We start from the raw sequence: 16,382 nt of genomic DNA, 5'->3' as shown, positions 1-16,382 counted from the left end.
TCTAGTCAGGGCTATGGTTTTTCCTGTGGTCATGTATGGATGTGAGAGTTGGACTGTGAAGAAGACTGAGCGCCGAAGAATTGATGCTTTTGAACTGTGGTGTTGGAGAAGACTCTTGAGAGTCCCTTGGACTGCAAGGAGATCCAGCCAGTCCATTCTAAAGGAGATCAGCCCTGGGATTTCTTTGGAAGGAATGATGCTAAAGCTGAAACTCCAGTACTTTGGCCACCTCATGCGAAGAATTGACTCATTGGAAAAGACTCTGATGCTGGGAGGGATTGGGGGCAAGAGGAGAAGGGGACGACAGAGGATGAGATGGCTGGATGGCATCACTGACTCGATGGACGTGAGTCTGAGTGAACTCCGGGAGTTGGTGATGGACAGGGAGGCCTGGCGTGCTGTGATTCATGGGGTCTCAAAGAGTCAGACACGACTGAGCGACTGATCTGATCTGATCTGAAGGTATTTCCGGAAGAGATCAGCATTTGAACTGATAGTCTCAGTAAAGCAGATGGCCCTCCCCAATGTGGGTGGGCAGCATCCAATCTGTTCAGGGCCTGAATAGAACAAAAAGGTGAAGGAAGGAAGAAGCCAGCCCTTTTACCTGCCTCACTTCTTGAGCCAGGATATACTGTCTTGCCTTCTCCCATCCTCAGGCTGAAATTTACTCCATTGGCTCTCCCCTAGTTCCAGGCCTTCAGACTCAGACTGAGTTACAGCTCCAGCTTTCCTGGTCTCCAGCTTGCAGTCAGCAGACAGAAAGAATTCTCAGCCTCCATAATTACAGGAGCCAATTCCTAATAATAAATATGGTTTTATATCCTGCTGGTTCTGTTTCTTGGAGAACTCTAATACACAGCCATTAAAGATTTCTTTAAAAGATTGGAAAGTGAGAGTCCTAGGTTTTAGTCTGGGTTCTGCCTCTGACTTACCCTGGACACACACTTGACCTTTTGGGTCATAGTTTACCATCCAACAAAAGGTATAGAGATAAGATGATTTCTAAGGTCTTTTTGAATGTAAAAATGCTATGGTCCTAGATGAGAACTTGAGCAGGGACTGAGGCTGGGAGCAGGTAGGTAGGTCTCAATCTAGAAACAGCATCTCCCCTCCCAGAGCTGAGGGCAAGCTCTTTTATTCCGTCTGCACGGATCTAGCCAGCAGTAACCTGAGGGCCACATATAAGCATCACCCACAATTCAGTATAGATCAGTCCCAGAACCTAAGGGTGCCACAGCCCTGCTAGCTCTCAGCATGAGCTCTCAAACATTCCAAAACCAAGCTCCGCACTGGCCATCATTACTGCAAACAGTACATCTGTCATTAGACCACCAGAGCCCTATGCCATCCATTCAGTTGACAAATGCTTAAGATTCTGGCTCTAAAATGTATGCTGTATCATGCTCTCCCCATACATCCCATGAGCTCAGGCTCTCATGTCTCTCACAAGGACAATGGTAATACCTCTTAATTGGACTCCACTCCTCTCCATCATCTCTCAGCATATGCAACCAAAAGGAGCTCCTTCCAGGGTAGCTCTGACCACTCATATGCTCAAAACCCTAGAGGGTGACAACCATCCCTGCAGCCAAGGCCCCCCACATTCTGAGGCCAACCTCCATCCTACTTCTCTCTTATGCTCAGTGGTTCCAGCCCTAAAGTGGACCACTCAAACTCTACTGGTCCACTAAATATGTCCTTGTTTTCCAACTCCCAAACCTTTATTCATTCTCTCTTCAGGGCATCCTTGCTTTGGATCCATACAGTCAAAGCTATGGTTTTTCCAGTAGTCATATAGGCATGTGAGAGTTGGACCATAAAGAAGGCTGAGCACCAAAGAGTTGATGCTTTCGAACTGTGTGCTGGAGAAGACTCTTGAGAGTACCTTGGATAGCAAGGCGATCAAACCAGTCAATCTTAATGGAAATCAACCCTGAATATTCATTGGAAGGACTGATGCTGAAGCTCCAATACTTTGGCCACCTGATGCAAAGAGCCAACTCACTGGAAAAGACCCTAATACTGGGCAGGAGGAGAAAGGAGCAACAGAGGATGAGACAGTTGGATGGCATCACCAACTCAATGGACATGAGTTTGAGCAAACTCCAAGAGATAGTGAAGGACAGGTAAACCTGCCGTGCTGCAGTCCATGGGGTCGCAAAGAGTCGAACACGACTTAGCGACTGAACAACGACAACATCCTTGCCTACAGAAATTTCACCAACTCCATCCAAAAGTTTTTGCCTCCTAACCTTCATAGTCACACATATGATTTCCTTTCTTTCTTTGTACAGTCTTTTGATTACTCTGTTTTATGAGATTTATGTGGTGCCTCATACCACAATCATCATTCCCAAATTTCACATAAGACCATAAGTTTTTTGAGGACTCACTCATGTCCACCTGAGTCCTGTGTTTAGCCTACTGACATCTAGAAATAGTCCAGCCTGATACAGAATGTCTCACTGTGAGATAAAACAGCTCATACACAACTGGCAAATAGTGAAATTGTGTCAGCACAATAAAGGTAGTGTTAGTTCACATGCAATTTTCCAAGAACATTTAATATTTTGCAGAACCAAGGAACAGCCAAACAAAACATGCTCAAACACAGCAGACGGCATCAATCCACGGAGCTAATGGCACTCAAATTCTTCTGGACTCAAATTGACATGTGATCTGTCATGGAAATACTTTTCTTTTTATTGTTTTCTATGATGTTAGTACATTTTATCTTTGTCTACAAAATTCAACGTTTATCCTTTTTTCTAAAACCCTTTTCATAAAGCCACCTTCAACTTTTTTTCAAAGGTTAAACTCGTATACTAGAGTTTTTTTGTTTTTTCTTTTTTAGTATTGCTAGAGCTTTCATTAACTTCTTGGTTACAAGGTAAAATAGGTTTGGGGTGATCTGCTCCTAACCTTGTTTTCCCTATAAACCCTGCTGTTTTCAGAATGCAACTTCAGAGAACATGAGGATTTCACGGACTGTGTACACTGTATGGTTACGTAAATGCCTAGAGTATTACTCAACCAGGGACAGAAGTTCAGTCGGCTGGTCGGAGGATAGGAATGTTTTACCAAGTCCTTCAGTCCAAGTCCCTTGGGTGTCAATGGTTCAGGCCAGCTGCGGACAACCTGCTAATCAGAGAGGTGGGGTGGCACTCTTCTGCTGGAACCTGGGCATGAAGATACTCTTGAGGACCACAGAGCTGACCCGCACTGACACTAGAACACGAGTGACTCACGCTTTTCCTGGAGAGCCGAGCATGTCTGAAGACGCCTGGTGCCAGAGATCCCCAGATTTCTGAATAGGGAGAGGACACCTCAGGGCAAAGGCATAGAAAGTGGGAAGAGACAAGAAGATAAAAAGAGAAGTGGGGATCAATGTTAGGAGGGTCTGCTATAAACCAGACACATGTACTTCTACACAAAATCTTTCAGTCTGACATTCTGCCCTCAAATCGCAAACAGAAAGTCAGGTTCAGGGCTTAATGGTGTGCTGTAGTGACTAACACAAAGTTGCCTGAGCCCCACGTATGGGCTTTTCGTGGCAACAGTGGCTTCCAAACAGCGCGCCTCCAGCTGCTCATAGTGAGTGGAGGGTGGGGACGCGCGTAAGGAGACATCGCCTGTGCGAGGGACGGGCAATCCCTGGGCTTCCCAGCCCCACTTGAACCACTTTTACGTGCTTTACATACTGGGCTTCCTCTGATGCTTCTATGGGAAGTAAGAGTCCTACAGTTTTAAAAGGGAGAAACAAAAAGCATTGAAAATCATTGCATCCTATCAAGCTGGCTATTTCTCAATTCTGCCTGAGGCTGGCCTTCAGCAGGCAAGTAAATCAGTTGCTTACAAAAGATCTAGTCTACACAGAACGCTGTTGCGGGGTGGGGGCGGGGGTTCCCTCAAATTCCCTGCTCGAATCAATGCAAAGCTCCAGAAAGACTTCACTTTATGCCAACTTTGCTCGCTCATTTGACTCTCGCTCCCCATTTCCAGGTGTTCCAGGCAGGCTGGGGGCTGGCAGTAGGGCAGGAGCCTGGAACACGGGTGCTCACGTCAGCACCCTGGGGAGAAGCTGGGATCTGAAGCCCTGGGGCCCATTCTGAGGGAGTCCAAGCAGGACACCCGGGCCCAGCCCTGGTGCTCCCTAAGAGAGGCCGACTCACAGCCCCCAAGAGAGCAGTCGGACAGGCTGTTCTTTAATGTTCTTCCTGACTAAAAGGAGTGATTGTGTCTGAGCTGAGGGAAAGGAGGAGGAGAGGTTTTAAGAGTAAGTTTGTAGCAAATGGACACAATGGATGGAAGGCTAATGGGTGCCACTGGGTATACAGCGCAGGCCCTGAGGACATACAGAGAGGCAAACAGAGCCTTTGGGATGGGCTGTTTCTCGAAAACTCATGAATACTAAGGAGCAGATGGGAAAAAAGAAAGCAAAGACATGATGAGAACTGATGTGACTGAAGCAGAATGGAACAGAACACATCTATCTTTAATTCCCCCCAAGACAACAATGCCTAAAACATAGAAGTTTGTTTCAGATCTTTTCAAGGATCTCTCCAAGTCCAGTGGGCTTTTCTGGTGGCTCAGTGGTAAACAGTCCACCTGCCAGTGCAGGAGACTCAGGTTTGATCCCTAGGTCGAGAAGATCCCCCTCCAGTATTCTTGCCTGGAGAATCCCATAGACAGAGGGGCCTGGTGGGCTACAGTCCATGGGGTTGCAGAGAGACTTAGCGACGAAGCAGTAACACAACTCCAAGTCCAGTGGTGAAGCTCCAAGTTTCAGGGAAAGGATGTGCGGGGAAGTTTCTTTCAAGTGGTTAGAAAGAAAAGAATGGGTGCCGGATTTACAGCCAGTCTCAGGGCAATGACTGATTTGTCACCTTCCCCTGATATTGATTCTCGCCTCAGACAGATGGCAAGTGACTGCAGATGAAAGCACGCAGGCCTTGGTGGCTGCTCAACCGGGCTCTGAAAGCTTCCCCAGCATCCTGCCCTCCTGCCTGCAAAGGCCCATCCTCTTCCTCTGTGGGGCAGCTCAGCTGGCCTCAACCGCGCACGCCTGCAGGTAACACCCCTGGGGTACCTGTGCTGCAGCCTTGCCACCTGTTCTCCATTCCCAGAAATCTACTTAAAACACACACACACTGAGGAGTGTGCCATGATGCCCCCTTCAAATAACAATGTCCCCGTCACTGATGTGAAAACTCTCCTTGATGCTGCTGTCTTCAAGATACTGCTAATGCCTGCATCCAACCACTCCTGGCCTTTTAATAACAGAGCTCATTTAGTGAGCATCTACTCTGAGCCAAGGATTCTTAATGTATTATCATTCATTTTTATGCTGCCACTGAGTGGTTATGAAGAAATGGAAACTTGTGAGGTTAAATAATTGCCCAAGGTCACATGGTCTGTGGATCTGATCTTTGAACCCAGGTGTCTGATTCAGAAGAGAGTTGACCTGGGAATTCTCTGGCAGTCCAGCAGTTAGAACTCTGTGCTTCCACTGAGGCACGGGGCATAGGTTCATTCCTTGTCAGGGGGCATGGGATCCCTGCATGCTGAGTGGTGCCACCAAATTCATATATATAATAAATATTTTGTAAAAAGAGGAAGACAGCTGACTTACAAACATCTCATACATGTCAGTGGGAACAACTAACCATATCCCATTTCCCCCTTTTCTTAAGCTCCTTCTCACAACTCCAGGGATATGACAAGGGAACTAAGGTTTTCAAACACGAGGGGGTACAGAAATGAAAGAAGCTGGGGAGTCTAGGGGCAGCCCGGGAGAACTGAAACTAGAGACAGATATTCAGGCCTGGATTTTCTCTTTTCCCTCTCCTCTTTCCTGAAATTCTACCCATTAAGTTCATTTTCACAATTAAAAAGAGAACATGGAAATCGCTTCTTGGACATTAAGGTGCTAATTACCATTTCTTCCTTAATATATAAAAGTGTTCAATAGAAGTGAGACATTCCCAGGCAGTGGAGACCACCTGCCTGGCTGGAACGGGAGATCTGAATCAGAGTATATACTGTGGTTTGTGCTGAAAGGCCCTGAGACCTCCCAAGGCCAGGTCGAGGAAATGATGCACCAGTTTCAAAACTGCTCCTCTTCCTTCCTCCTACACGAACTCCTACCCACAGCTCAGGCAAGGAAGACAAGTTTTAGGGCTCAGCTGATGACTGAGTTAAAATGGCACCGGTCAACCAAAGCATTGTTTTTTGTTTGTTTGTTTGTTTTTTCACAAGGAAATATGTGATCTGATTGCAAACAAACAGATTCATCATATTCCTAAATGTGAGGCTACCAAGAGACATTATTCCTAGCAAGTTATATAGAAGCTAATTACATGAGCACAAGCAAGCTTAATAGAATCAACGCAAAGGAAAATGGGGAGTGAGGGAATCTGCTTAGATTCTTCACTCCTACAGAAGTTGTTTCTGAATGTGGTTGAAGAGGAGAGCCTGTGAACCCTGGAGAGTGACTCCTACTATTTCACTTTAATTATCCATTTCTCCTCAAAATAAGATGCAATAAAAAAAGTAATATTAGTTCATTTCAGGCCCCAATTTTTATAGGCATGGTGAGATAGAATTCATTATTAAAACTAAATCTTGCCAACTAACTTTATTACTTCTGTGCTTTTTAAACATCTACCTAGAAGTTATTCAACAGACACAAGAGCAAATGTAAATCACTGGTTTTGTTAAGTGTAAAGTCCAATATCAAGTAACCAGGAGGGAGCATGAGATCCAAAAGGATGAAGAGGACCAGAAAAGGAGAGAGCCTGACCTATTCTCATTGAGCTGGTGATACTCCCTGCAGCCACTGGCAGACCATTTTATCTTTCATGGTTTTGCTTCTCTGTGTGCAAACGAGAAGGAAGCATTCATTACTCACATTCATCCATCACAAAAGTTCCAGGGTCCTTAGAGCGTCTAGTCTCACCACTTCATTTTCCAGATGACAACACTTAGAGATGAGAAAGCCAAAGCTATGCTGCCTATGGTTAAAATCCACAAAGCTAGTGAGTGTCAGCGCTTCAACCAGATCAAGGTCTCCTATTTCTTAGACCAGCACTGACATGCTGGTATAAGAGTCAAGTTCGACCACACAGAAGTGCTGAGAAGGGCTATAAATGCACAAGCCTAAATCCTTTACAGGACAGCCTAATCATTGCACTAATACCAATAATCAGTTAGCATGCAGTTTCTCTAGTTTCTCCTAAACAGATATGATAGAAGGTTACAATATGATAAAAGTCACTTTTGATACACTTAGAAGCCACTCTAGTATTCAAAAGTTAAACTGGCATTTTTAAAACATTACTTTCACACTGAATATCCTGAGTTCTCTACTTATAGGCAGTTTTAACCAGACACATTCAATTTAAAAAAAAAAAAATCAAGATTACCTGCAAAGAAATTGTTTAGAAAAGGTTTAATTTTAATTAATGCCATACAAAAATGAATCCAATCTGCTTTAAAAACATTGAGTCTGATAATAAATGTCTGATAATCTCTAAAATGACTTGTAGCTGGAGGATTCCTAAGTGGGTATAATCACAGCTTAACAAAATGCATCTCTCCAAGATAAAGAGTACTCTTCTGGCTGAGAGTTGAAGGGACAGAAAAAGGTTACCCATGGCTGGTTTGGACTTCAAGATTCACATATCTGTACATAAAAGGTTAATTTCAAAAGTTCAATACTTTTGCCAACCCATTTTATTAAAATCCATTTCTGCTTTTAAAGGAAAGTAACATTAAAAGATGCTCAGTTGCATCTGACTCTCTGCAACCTCATGGACTATATAGCCTGCCAGGCTCCTCTGTCCATAGGATTATGCCAGTAAGAATAGTGGAGTGGGTGGCCATGCCCTCCTCCAGGGGATCTTCCTGACCCAGGTACCAAACCTGGGTCTCCTGCATTGGTAGGTTCTTAATCACTAAATCACCTGGGAAACCAGAATTTAAAAGGTTGAGAAAGTGTAACAGTCACGGAAGTAATCACTGACTCCTATGTTAAAGCATAACAAAGATATTTCTACTAAAAGGACATCTCGCAGATAGCCTAATAACTTTCAGGGCAGAAAGCCCTGGGAGGTACACAGAGGAAAGTCCATCCAAACATTCTTCCTCCCAATCTTCACCTTGTTTCAAGGAGCAACTTAAAATATTACATCCTCTGAGCAGCCTTCCTTGATTCCCTCTAGTTACTACCATGTGCTGCCCCAAGCTTATCCCTGAATACACTCTGCTTACTTATCCAGCTCCCAATTAGAATGTCAGCTCCTAAGGGTAGGGGGCTGGTGGTGTTCTGGCCCATTCCCTTCTTTATTTCTAGTGCCCAGCACAGTAACTGGCCAGAGCGAACATCCAACTGCCTATTGAATGAATGGAAACAATGAATGGGGGGAACAGAGGCTTGGATGAATGTGTGTGGGGGGAATGCAATTCATTTTAGACAAATTCTCTTGCCAGGCAAGTAAAAACACAGAGCGTAGAAGAGACCTCAGAGATCATCTGGCCCAGCCCCCTCATTTTCCAGAAGCCAAGTAATCCTGGCATAATACTGCATGAAATACAAGTGAATATTTCAGAAAACATGTGAAAAAATATTAGGAGAAGCAAACAATCTAATAAACCAAGATACCAGCCCACACAATCTGCAAGCAGAATTTAAATAATCAAAATGTTCACAGCACTAATTTTATTTGGCTTCTCATCAGTGCATTCAAAAGTGTCCATTTATTACCTGGCAGTGTCAAGTCTCCCTCATTCAGGCTCAATTACTTAGTATGTAGATCAGGCAAGATTCTCCCTTCCTCTAGTGCCTGTGTTTCTCCAGCTTTTCAATGCCCATTAGCACCTCCAACAGAAGGCTGAGGAAATGAAACTCCAATTTATCAATGTCAACTGTTGAACCAGCAAATTGCTGGTTCCCGCCCCCACATGGAAGTGTTTGGACAATTCTGAATCAACAAGATGCTGGCAGCTGTGCTCCTATGGTTCAGTAATTGCATTGTTTCCTACTGTGCTTTACGGGTTGTGAAATGAATTTATTAAATAATCTACACAAAGGGAGCATGGTGTGGGCTAGTGGAAACAGCTCTCAGCTGGTGTTAGGAGACTGTTCCACTTCGACCACTAGCCTTGACATCAGTTTTTCTAGTCCTCAGGCTCCTAACTACCTAAGAGGATAATTCTGCCCTAAGCCGCAGAGAAATCTCTGGCACCTAAACCATTGTCTTATGGTGCTTGACAGAATGTACTAGAATCTGTAATCGACCACTTCATACTGGAAGACAATGGTTATCAAAGGAAAATTCAGTCCACACAACATGAAGTATATAATGGAAGGGACTTAAACATACCTAGGGTAGCAAGAGTCGGACACGACTGAGTGACTTTGACTACCACTTGACTACTAGTATAGAAACCAACACTATTGGTAAGCTTGCCAGTTGGTGTTTTGCTAGCTGTCTTGGGCTATTAAAACCAGTCGGTGTTTCGTAAATCTGGCTGTGTGACAGAATGAGATGTTTAAGTGAAGATGAGAAACACTTGGTATATTATTACAACTGCAAAAGAGGAAAAACAAGTAAAGTTTAATAAAATCAACCCTAAGCCTCGTTGACCTTATTTCTGTTAGTGTTAAACCAGAATCTCAAATCTCAGAAGGCAAAAGGATTTGGGAACATCCCCAAAGATCCGCCCTGCTGAGGGGTAGAAGGGAGAATCTGCTCACTCGGATGTGTCTGACTCTTTGTGACCCCGTGGACTGTAGACTGCCGGGTCCCTGTGTCCATGGGATTTCCCGGGCAAGAATCCTGGAGTGGGGTGCCATTTCCTACTCCGGGGGATCTTTCTGACTCAGGGGTTGAACCCACGTCTTTTGCATTTCCTGCATTGACAGGCAGATTCTTTACCACTGTGCTACCTGGGAAGCCCAGGAAGGAGAGTCTCACTGGGCCCTAAACAGTTCAGGGTCTTTTCTGTTGTTGGTGTATTTTCTTTTTTTCCTGGATAATAGTGATGATAAGTGATGATAAGACTGGGAAAAAATATCTTCCCTCCAACTGGGAGTTTGGCGCTGATTCAGGGCCCATTGTTTCCAGTCGTTTCCCGTCCCTTCTTAAAAAGCAAAAAAGTTCAAGTAAGGCGGCTTTCTCTCAAATTAAGAAGCAAAATTCCACTCCCTTCCAAATGCTGCAATCAATTATTTTATAAATAGGGCTGGATTCAGGTCCACAAGGTTTACTGAAGTCTACACATACCCCAGTGGTTCTGGCCAGGCGGTACAATGGCTGACACAGCAATACCCCGGGTTTGATCATTTCCACAACGGGTGTCATGACTGTTAATGTGTGTCACACACAAACCCACGGCTGCCACACTGAAGCCTATCACAGCTGGGCAAGGTACTTTAGTTCCCAATCTCCTACCTACACTGTGCAGAAACCCTGAGAGGTAGGTACTAGGATCACTGTTTTGTAGACAGAGAAGTAGTAACTCAAGGGCATGAAGTTAGGAAGAGATTTGGGTACTCAAACCAGGACTGGCTCACTCCAAATCTCACCAGCTTTCTACAACAAGATGTTGGTGTGAATCTCTGGGATGATTTGTTCTTTCTAGACTGGATGACAAAGTCCTGCCAGGCACCCTTCCAAATAAATTAATGGTCCTACACTGAGGCTTTTCTTCCCAACAGTCAATGGAATATGTACATAGAAGTTCGTCATTGGAGCTTTCTGTGCTTTGGTTTTGGCCGAATGCTAATTCACTCTCTAATGAGGAGTCCTCCAGCCAAACTGCAGGTCAACAGTCTGCTGAGCAGCACAATAGAGTGTGAGTTTTAAAAAGCCACCCATGGAGTTGTCTTCAGAGTTGAGGATCAACATTTAGTTCCCCCTGGAATGCACCCTGGACTGAGACAGGAGGCCAGGGTTCCAGCTTATTTTTGCCTGAGGACTGGGGCTGAGAAACCTGTATTGCCAACTCACAACCACTATAGCAATTCACTCCCTCATCTGGGGCCTGCTTCCCCATCTGGAAAATGGGGACTTCGGACCAGCTGATGTATTTTTTAAAGTCCTATCTACTGAGGTAAGACTTATATACAATCAAATCCACCCCTTTGAAAGATACAGTTTGATGAGCCTGACAGAAGTACAGTTTTATAACTAGAGCCACAATTAAGACACAGAAAGATTTCCATCATCCCCCAAAATGTCCTCTTGTCCTTTTGCAGTCAGTCCCCTTCCCAAGCCCCAGGCAATCTCTGATCTGCTTTCTATCCCTATAGTTTTATCATTTTCTGAAAAGCACACAGGTGAAAAAGTATGGAGCCTTCTATGGCTAGGTTCTTTCACTTATTAATAGCATGGAATATTCATTCATGCTGTTGAACTCATCAAATCAATAGCTGACTTCTTATTGTTGAGCAGTATTTCCCTGTATGGATGTGATACACTTTGTCCATCTACTCACCAGTTTGATGCTCAGTTTGGGTGTGTCTACTTTTTTGCTACTGTGAATAAAACTGTAGGCCTTTGTGTGAAAATAAATTCCATTTCTCTTAGATAAATACCTGCTTAATGGGAGTATGATAGCTGAGCCATTTGTTAAGTGTGGGGCGTGTGTGTTTAACTTTCTAATACTGTGTCTCACTGTTTTCCCAGTGGCTGTGCCATTCTGCATTTGCACCAGCCATATATGGACTGGTTGCTATTTAATGGGTAGCCTCAGATAATGACTGTGATGCCTGTCAATGTCCCATGAATGCATTGAGTCTTTTGGAGCAGAGGTCCCATGAAATGAATCTCGGTTGCCTTCACAGCACCAAGGACAGATGCGAAGTTAAGTGCATGGACTCGATGCTGGGAGCCCTTTCCAGCTTTGGCAGTGCTGTCATTCTCTTCTCCCTTCTCTAGACATCTTGTTCTGTGACAGTGAACACTGAACACTTGCTTTAGGCTGAAATCAGTCTAGAAAGGCCTGCAAAACTGGAAACAAAACTGCAAAAATCAGTCTAGAAAGGCTTGCAAAACTGCAAAACACACCTGCGGGCTGTGTAAGGTAAAGGCTTTCACCTCCCACAGGCTTGACTTCCTCTGGTGATCATTACCTTCCATGAAGGTTGTTGGAAGATTAAGTGATGTTATGATATGTGCTCAACACACAGTAAGTGTCCAGTAAATAGCAATGTTTACCTTCGAAAGTTATAAACTGGCATGGCTGATAAAGAAATGGGAGGTGATAAACTGGACCTCCTTCCAAAGGTCCCCAACAACAATTAGAAATGTGAAAAAGGAGTGTTCTGTTTTTCACTGCAGAGACCTCACCATGTTTTCCGGATAAGATTTAAAAGGGTCACAGAGTTCCCTCTCCACATATTAGGTTGCTGCATTCATACCTCTCCTTATTTATACAGTATATACATGTGTGTTAAACATATACACAGAGAGCCACATACACACATAGTGAGAAACGAACAAAGGAAACACAGGTCCTCTCTTGTTGAGCTTACAGTCTAACACATTCCTCTTAACTGATGTGTAGGAAGACACAGGACAAAAGTCTTGCCGTGGGCAAAGAGGCAGAGCTTTCTAGATCTCAGCCAAGCAGCTTAAAGTGTGGCAGCACTGATGGGACTGCTTCAACTCTAATTTTCATTTTATTCAGGGAAATATACTGTAGGGTCTAGAGTTTTTCTGAATGCTAATGTGTGTGTTTTAAAGAGGGAGAGAAGAGAGGCAAGCAGGGCGGATGGGGAATCCACTGATGGACATCTGAGCTCTGAATAATGCATTGACACGTTTCATTTTAAGCACTGTTTGTGTTCCATCCCACCCCCGCCCCATGCCCTGCAAACTAATTGTCTGGATGTTTTGAGCGCCCAGCAAGCTGCCTGCCTAATGATGCCTGGGCTCTTAACAGCCTCATGCCTCTCTTTCCTTTAACCAACATAGTAAAGAGCTGGGTTTCCATCGTCCCTTCCCCAAAACCATTAGTCTCTCAGCCAAAATTAGAGGAGAGGCAAGTCCCTTTGAGAGAGAGGAGCTGTGGTTGCTGAGCAGCCCTGTAGGAAGCCTGCAGGGGCTCAGTTCACTTTCCTACTAAGAAAGTCCTTCATGAACCAGGAGCCTAAGGCATCATGGGAGCTCGTTAGAAGGCACTCTCTGGCTGGACACTAGGCCTACTGAGTCAGGGGACCCCAGGAGTGTGCAGGCACATTAAAATTTCAGAAGTGCTAGAATGGGATATAAATCCCAGAGTTTTCATTCCATTTTAAGAATCTGACCATAGTATATAGGATAGTCAAGCGAATTGGGACAAAATTATGTTGGAAAGGCAGTGTGGTGTGAATGAAACAGCCAGCTCCGATGATCTTCCCCTTCTGATATTCACACCCTGTGTAGTTCCTGCCCACACTGAATCAGGGTCGGTCTACAGCAAATCGAATGTGTAGAAGTGACAGCATGAGGCTTATAGGGCAAGGTCATAATAGGCACTACAGCACTTTCCTGGCTTGTGATGGGGGTGGGGGGCACCACTATACTGGGGACTCTTTCAAGAGCTTGCGGAGAGGCCTACATGGAGATACATTGGGGCCTCCCAGCACCATCTGCCAGTCATGTGAACAAGTCAGCTCACAGGTGTAACCTCCAAGCCCAGCCAAGGTTTCAGGTGACTACCGATCCAGTCAACACCTTACACGCTACTTCATGAAAGACCGCAAGCCAGAACCACCCAGTTAAGCCACTCCCAAACACCTGATTCCAAGAAACTTTATGAGCAAATCAATGTTTAATGCTCTTTTAACCCACTGAGGGCTTCCCAGGTGGTGCAATGGTAAAGAATCTGCCTGCCAATGCGGGAAACAAGGGTTCAATCCCTGGGTGGGGAAGATCCCCTGGAGAAGGAAATGGCAACTCAATCCAGTATTCTTGCCTGGACAATCCCATGGCCAGAGGAGCCTGACAGGCTACAGTCCATGGGGTCACAAAGAGTCAGACATGACTGAGCATGCATATGATATGAACCCACTGAGTTTTCGGGTACTGATTATTCAGTAACAAATAACTAGAATGAGGACAGAGGGCTGGAGAGGGCTGGGTCTCAGACTAGACTCCCCCAACTAGGAGTGGCTTTCCATCACCTCTTCACCTTCTTCATGCCTCTGAGGCCTCATCTATGAAAGGAACAAACAGTTCATCCAATCTCCAACCCCTCTGAATATACAGATGCACCATTACCATTATAAATCACTAAGAAAAGGGTATCATAAAATTCATACATCACTGGTTCTCAGATGCCTACAAACTTTAAAGACTAAAATTGTGGGAAGATGTGCATCTTAAAGTCAATGGAATACAGGATGATGTTTGTTCTGCTCACCGCGTGGAGATGGTAGGAGAATCAACAGTACAACAGATGCAGAGGGAACTGACGGGCAGCATTCTGAAGCACCCTTGCTTGAGAAAGGGAACTGACGCTACGATTCCAGACCAGTGAATTAAATGGGCTCTGCTGGGCTTCATCAGTTCATTTTTAATGCTCTTGCCTCAGGCTCCTATCACAATTTATGCTCAAAATGACTTCTACAAAGCCCAACTGAGAGGGAAAAACAGTCAAGGAAAACCATCTATGGCAGTGCTCCCTAAACTTGCTAGAGCATAAGAAACAACTTATTGCATTTGTTAAATATACACCCAGGCCCTTTGCTAGAGACTTTGATTCAATAAATCTGGGGTGGGCATTGGAATCTACATTTTAGCAAGGGCCCCAGGCAGTTCTTATGAACACACAAGGTTTAAAACACTGATCAAAACGAGATAATATCCATCCACTTACTAGTAAAGTACAAGTCTGGAATGCCTTAGCTACGTCCCCTCGCAAAAAAAAAAAAAATGCCTTCGACTTAGCATAAGGGTTTATTGAAGATCAAAAAAAAAAGCTATCTTACCAAGGAATTTGCCATTGTTGGAAAACTTACTGAAGTCATGGAAATGTATACTATTCAATGCTTATAGTGTAAAAATTTGCATATTAGAGGAAATATATTAAAGAATGTATCTCCTGACAGGCTGACTGGTTTCTTTTTTTTTTTTTTTAACTGAGGTATAGTTGATGTATAATATTACGTAAGTTTCAGATGTATAACAGTGATTCACAATTTTTATAGGTTATACTCCATTTATGTGCATACAGTGCTAAGCTGCTTCAGTTGTTTACAACTCTTCGCGATCCTCCTAGGTCCATAGGATTCTCCAAGCAAGAACACTGGAGTGGGTTGCCATTTCCTCCTCCAGGGATCTTCCTGATGCAGGGAGAGAACCAGTGGCTCCTGCACTGCAAGCGGATTCTTCACTGCTGAGCCACGGGGGAAGCCCTATATTCTACTTGTACTTATTATAAAATATTATCTACATTCCCTGCACTGTACAATATATCCTTGTAGCTTAGTTTATACATAGTAGTTTGTGACCTGTTTCCTTTTTTTCCTTTTTTTTTTTCCAATTACTCAGCAAAATTACTAAGCAACCATGTTTTCCTTTTTTGCTTAGACTACCAGGAATCTTTCACCTAAAATTCATGCCCCCGAATGAAAACAATATTAACAATAATTAATATTTTTGATAGTTGCTGCTGTACAAAGCTTGTGAGGTTTTGGCTTTGTTGTATATTTTAATGGTCATGTTATAGTCAAGTGCATTTTCTTAAGATTTTCAAATCTTTTTGGAAGAAGGCAAGAAACAGATTTTAAAATCAATACTATTTGTTTTTGTTTTGTTCTGTTTCTAATCATGTTAAGACTAAACAACCACCAACCAGCTTCCAAAAACTCTTCGCCAAGTTACGTGGGTTGTCTCCTCTCATGCCAATCCCTTGGCCAGCTTTTAAAATATAGGAACGCTAAACACATCTTGGCGAGGAAAGTCGATTTCTGTTCAAGCCAAATACTTATGAGAATAAACAGAAAATAATTTTAGAGCAGCTTCTCAAAAGCTTCTTCTTGTCTCTCTCTGGTGCATAACATCATTTTCTGACCATCTGACCCAACTATGGCAGCTGACTCAGGTCATTCAAATCTTTTTCTGTAAGAACCAAAAAACAACACCTTCCACTTCATCTTACTCATGTGTTTTCAGTTCTGCAACAGAATTTCATCCTTGACCTGAACTTCTAAATATCTCATAAACAATAATTAAGTCACTAGAACCCTGCTGTGTAAAGGTCATTTTCTGACAGATGGGATACCAACATAGAACACGGAAATTGTTTCTCCTCTTCCCCAAGCTTACAGAGTAAGACAACTCAGGGCAAGGATTTTCATAATCAACATGGAGTCGGTATACAGCAAATGCTTG

General features: G+C 43.8%; 1 protein-coding gene across 2 annotated transcripts in view; it reads right to left on the bottom strand.

The window, feature by feature from the left end:
* The window catches only part of MB21D2 (Mab-21 domain containing 2), a 123,105-nt gene that overhangs the window by 26,148 nt on the left and 80,575 nt on the right, over positions 1 to 16,382 (bottom strand). The window contains exon 1 of one of the 2 annotated variants that reach the window (XM_010833423.1): positions 8,765 to 9,789. The exons of the other annotated variant lie outside the window; for it this stretch is intronic. The gene's annotated coding sequence lies outside the window, so the exon portion shown is untranslated. Of the gene's footprint in view, positions 1 to 8,764; positions 9,790 to 16,382 lie in introns of those variants that run through there. 2 annotated transcript variants of the gene reach the window in all.

The sequence above is a fragment of the Bison bison genome, unplaced genomic scaffold, assembly GCF_000754665.1.
Source record: "Bison bison bison isolate TAMUID 2011002044 unplaced genomic scaffold, Bison_UMD1.0 scf7180017863646, whole genome shotgun sequence".
Taxonomy (NCBI): Eukaryota; Metazoa; Chordata; class Mammalia; order Artiodactyla; family Bovidae; genus Bison; species Bison bison.
Note: the sequence above shows the minus strand (reverse complement) of the source record. Positions and strands in the feature narration are given on the sequence as shown.